This window comes from Mauremys reevesii, linkage group 10 (assembly GCF_016161935.1).
Source record: "Mauremys reevesii isolate NIE-2019 linkage group 10, ASM1616193v1, whole genome shotgun sequence".
NCBI lineage: Eukaryota > Metazoa > Chordata > Testudines > Geoemydidae > Mauremys > Mauremys reevesii.
The window spans coordinates 2,005,173-2,010,636 of record NC_052632.1 but is presented as its reverse complement, the minus strand read 5'-3'; positions in this window follow the sequence as shown (position 1 = coordinate 2,010,636).

Below are 5,464 nucleotides of genomic sequence, written 5' to 3'. Positions count from 1 at the left end.
TTGGAACCGTAATTTTCAGCTTCCTGACTTATACTGGTGTAAAATCTGTCAGTGTTGTATTATCAGAGTCTGTTGCATTTGTATTCCTGAGTGATCACAGACTGAAATACAGTAAATGCTACATATCACTGGTAGTCCACCTCCAGTAATTGGGTTCCGTAGGATGCTATGAGATGAGCAGGGTGGGAAGACTATGGACCTTTCATATTTAGTCATGCTTGGCATGCATTTGGCAGTAGTTCTGCCTGACACCGTTAATCTCTCTGTGGAGCCATGCACACGCAGTGACTCAAGAATTCCTCAGCAAAGTTGTACATTAATTAGTATATTTTCCTCATCAAAAGTAACTTCCAGCAACATTATAGTTACTAATGCATATCAAAAGCACAGCAGACCATAAAATGACTCCTAGAGCATTAACATTTTTGTAAATGGTTATTCTTTCGATTAGATTATTCTGGATGTGTGTGCGCTCACTTACCTGTGGACGGCAGATATATTTCTATTGACCCTGCTAATTTTCAGCCTCAAATCAGGGCTGCCTGGGGGGGGAGAGGGCAAGTGGGGCAATTTGCCCCAGGCCCCGCAGGGGCCCCCACAAGAGTTTTTCGGGGCCCCTGGAGTGGGGTCCTTCACTCGCTCCGTGGGCCCTGGAAAACTCTCACAGAGCCCAGGCCCCCGGAGTTTCTTCCGCTCCGGGTCTTCGGTGGCCGGGGGTCCTGGGCTGGGGCAGGGGATTGGGGTGCAGGAGGGGTGCAGGGTGCAGGCTCTGGGAGGGAGTTTGGGGGCAGGAGGTACTGTGAGGGAAGGCGGGGTGCAGGCTCTGGGTGCAGGCTCTGGGAGGGAGTTAGGGTGCAGAAGGGGTGAGAGGTTGGGCTCTGGGAGGGAGTTTGGGGGCAGGAGGGTGTGTGGGGAGGGAGTGGGGGTGCAGGCTCAGGAAGGGAGTTTGGGTGCTGGGTGCAGATTCCGGGCTGGGGCAGGGGCTGGGATGGAGTTTGAGTGCAGGCTCTGGGCTGGGAGTGGGTGTGTAGGCTCTGGGAGGGAGTTTGGGGATGGGACGGGGTGCAGGCTCTGGGAGGGAGTTTGGGGACAGGATGGGGTGCAGAGGGAGGGGGTGCAGGCTCTGGGCGGGAGGTTGGGGGCAGGAGGGCCTGTGTGGGAAATGGGTGGGGGTGCAGGCTCTGGGAGGGCATGGGGGGAGTGTGGTGCTTACCTGGGGCTCATAGGCAGGGAGGGGCCGGGGGGTCTCCATGCGTTGCTACCCCCAGGCACTGCCCCTGCAGCTTCCTATTGGCCGCAGGGGTACTGGGGTGGGAGCAGCATGTATAGACACAGACCCCCAGACATACACCCAGGGGCCGCAGGGAGGGGCCAGCAGCCACGTAGAGCCAGCAGGCAGGAAGCCGCCCAGCTCCCCTGCGCTGCCGGTGGTGGGTGGGGGCCCCGGGTCATTTTAAATCCCCCAGGGCACGCGCGGGGGCAGGGGGCGGTGCCCGGGAGCGGAAGGCAGGGCCGAGGTAGAGCCCCAGCCTCAAACATTGCTGGAGCCAGGCCCTGGGCCAGTCCTATTCCTGGTGCCCGGGCCCCACGGGCCCCTAGAACTCGCCGTCCGTGCTGGTGTGTGTGTCCTCACACCCTCCGGCTGAGCTACTGCCAGTGCGAAGAGCAGCGTAGCTGCATTGGTGCTGGTAATGGCAGCCGAGAACAAAGACGCCTGAAACCAGTGGGTATGTTCTCAGCACAGCTCAGCCGAGCTGCCACTGCCCGTGCTGCTACTCGCAGGTGTGCGGACACACACAGTGTAAGGTAGCCTGCGAGAGAGGCTGGGCTTCAGCTAGCAAGGGCTGCGGGTGGCGCCTGCCTGGGGGAGAAGCCGCACTCCAGGACTGGCTGAAGATGCTGGAGCTGAGTAGGGACTCCGGGGTTGTGGTGATGGACTTTATTTTGGGACTTTGGGGTTGTTTTAAACAGTCTGTTGTTAAACCAGCCCCTGGCAGGGATGTTGTTTGCCTGTGGGGAGTCTATAAAGAGCTCTGAGAGAAACTGAAAAAGGCTTCTGCAGAGCCACACCAGGTCTTGAGGGGACGCGCAAGAAGTGCTGTGCCCTATTATGCTCCTACAGCTGTTTTCTGGCCCTTTCTCTTTCCTTTCCAGCCTTTATTTCCTCTGTTTTCCTTCCCTTCACCCCAATCTCCTCCTCCCCTCTGCCTCACTTCACGTTCCCTTCGTGTACACCCCGTGCCCCATGTTTTCCTGCAACTGCCATTTGCCCAGCGCTCCTGCTGTGCAATCTTTGGGGAACGTCTACACAGCAGAGCCAAAACCCGCGGCAGCGAGTCTCAGAGCCTGGGTCGACTGACTCAGGCCAACGTGACGGGGCTACAAATAGCAGCATAGATGCTCCAGTCCAAGGGGGAACATCTACACGTCTACATCTATTTTTAGCCCTGTAGTGTGAGCCCCAGCCAGCTGGCCCGGCCTCTGAGACTTGGTGCTGTGGATTGCTGTGTAGACGTATTATTCCTCCCCACCCCGGACATCAGCGTTCCTTCCCCCGTTAAAGGGGTCACGCAAAACATTCTGCTGGCTCCCTGGAGGACAGCAGAAGACAGGAATATCGCTCCAGACCTACTTCATTACAGAAGTACCTGCACTGCCAGAGTGTGTGTGTGTGGGGGGGGCAAAGCCTCTAGGGACAGGAGAAAAGAGGAGCCTCTGAGTATGGCACTTAGTGGAAAAAGGCCACAAAGTGAGTACAAAGTACGTTTACACCCACCTAAAGGCTGTTTTAGGCTGTCAAAGTGGTGTAAAAGGGCATTGGTATACATGAGAATGAGGCCCTGTGCGTGCTTTGAGTTTCTCAGATGACAGGCTGTGTTGTTCATTATCTATTTACATTAGATTGTTATTGTGTACGTGTTTTTTGTTAAGGACACAGTCCTGTCCTCGGTTATGCAGGTGCAATTGCTGCCTACCTTGTAATGTCAGCTATCTTGCTTATGCTCAGGACATGCAGAGATGTGAGTTCTCCCTTATCCAGACAAGGTCAAGTCCGCGAGATGAGAGAGGAAGGATTTCTTCTCAGTTTTTCCCACTTGATTGTAAATATTTAAATCTTTTAAAATATGCAAGAAATGTTTTAAACCCTTCAGACCCAAAGTATTTTCTCCTTATAAAAAAGTCACACTGGAGAGTGAAAGCAGCTTCAGTCTCAGCCTTTAATCCTGACAATGTGTGACACCAGCAATCAAAATGTGTGACACATGATCGAAATGTGGAACACCGGTGTTTGGTAGTGTCTTGTGCCATAACTGACAGTTTATAATGGCTTTTAAACTATAAAGCCTGATTTAATTGAGTGTTCTCACTATGGGAATTAAATAAACCAGCTTTAAAAAGAAAATCTTGAAAAACAATTTTCACTGCATACAATCATGTGCATTTCCCGAACTAGCAGAGAGAAGGACTGGAGGAGCTAATGGGTCTTTTCTACATCTAATGGATGTAATCTAATGGATGGCTCTAATCCAGGCCTAGGGTGACCAGATGTCCCGATTTTATAGGGACAGTCCCGATATTTGGGTTTTTTTTAATATGAGCTCCTATTACCCCCCATATCCTGCCCCGATTTTTCACACTTGCCATCTGGTCGCAGAAAGAATAAAGCCAGACTACTGGGGGCACTAATGGAGGTGGGTCTTTCAGATCAGGACAGTTTCTGAAGCTGACCATGGTGGCTTGCATCCCCACACCTAAACATGCTATTTCTGCACCAGCATTTATTGCACAATAAACAATACATTTTTTATAAATAATAGATCTCTGTTGTCTAACACCTCTGTAGCCATGTGTGATTCTTGAGTGAAAAATATATAATTACAAATTAATGGTCAGTTCTTTCTATTTCTGTTGCAGTAGCTCTTCTGGGCCCCAGACAGGGATCAGGACTGCACTGTACAGACAGTTGCTGTGTTCCCGGCATACAAACAGAAAAATTAGATAAAAACACAAAGAATGATCTTTCTGGAAGGTTGCAGTGTGACACCACTTTTATTCTTAGACTCCAGAATGAGAACACAGTAACCAACAACAGAGAGAGACAAAGCAGGCTGCTTCCTAGTACAGAAAGGCACAACTCACCCCACTTCAGTCTAGGCTGTCTGTCTGCATCCTGATTCTGATGGCATGCTTCCCTACAGAGCCCCCCTGCCTGCAAGCAGGACCAGGAAAACCCCATGGAATTTAAAGTGCTAAGTCACAGTTTTCAGTACACCACCTTAGTAAAAGACAGGTCCTGCCCCCAAAGAGCTTGCAGTCCTGGTTAATAAGATGTAACGGGTGCATGAGACAAACAAGTGCCTGGATTCCAGGGAGGGAGAGCAATCATATGAGCATGTTTTCACAGAGAGTCTCTCTTTTAGAATGAAAGAGGTTTAGGAAGCCAGTCCTGGTCATTCACCCCTCACAGCTGCATGGCCTGTCATAAATCAGTATTTAACACATTTTAAAAATGCATCTTTATCCAGCGGAGTAGAATTCAAGTAGAAGCTTTTACTTAAAAATGTAAATCCTCGGAAGAATGTCAAGTGCTCATACAGGCTCCGTTGTGACTTTTCCTCCCCTCTTTATCCTGTCAAGTCTGAGCGGGGATGGCAAGGCCTGCTGCAGTTGTGACTTATCCCGGCAGCTCCGGTCTATGTTCAGTCAGGAACAAAGATCTTCTGTTGCAAGGGAGCAATCTGAAGTTTAATTTTGTTTTGAAACCCACCAATACATTCTTTCTGTAATTCAGACTTTAGCAGGAAAAATACCAGCCCACTTGGCGAAGTACAGTGATACAGAGATGGGGAAAAACCAATTACCCTGTGCGGTTCTGCCTCTTCTCAGGGATAAGCAGCATTCATTGACATTTTGAGACCTGCAAGCCTTTGCTGATGTGGCACATTGGCAGGCTCTGACAAACCACTTCTCATTGTCTACTTACAAGTTATTTATGTCTAGACAATTTCAGGTGCCAAAAGGGAGGTTCCCCTTACGGGCAGGCTGAAACGCAGGCCCTGCATCCTCAGAGAAAGAAGTGATGCCAGATGGATGGGAAGAATAGCGATGTTAGTTCTTTAGCTGAGTCTTTATTTCAGCTGGGCTCTGGGTTGACTTTCTGGAGTCAGACCATCAGATGGTTTCATATGCTTACCATTAGTTCTAATGGTGAGTTCCTGACCTAGACAGCAGGTCTGGCAAGAGATGGACTATATCTGTCGTGTGGATGATTTAAAATCCTGTTTCTACAAACAAAGACTCTAGTCATGGCCTGATTCGACAGGTTAGCACATTAGAGATGAGGAGAGTCCATGAAGTTTGAATCCAGAATCAAACTTCCCCAAAGGTTAGGGGAGTTCAGATCCAAGGGTGTGGGTCAGGTCACACCCAGATGTGACATTCATTTCTCCAGTGAGCTGGTACC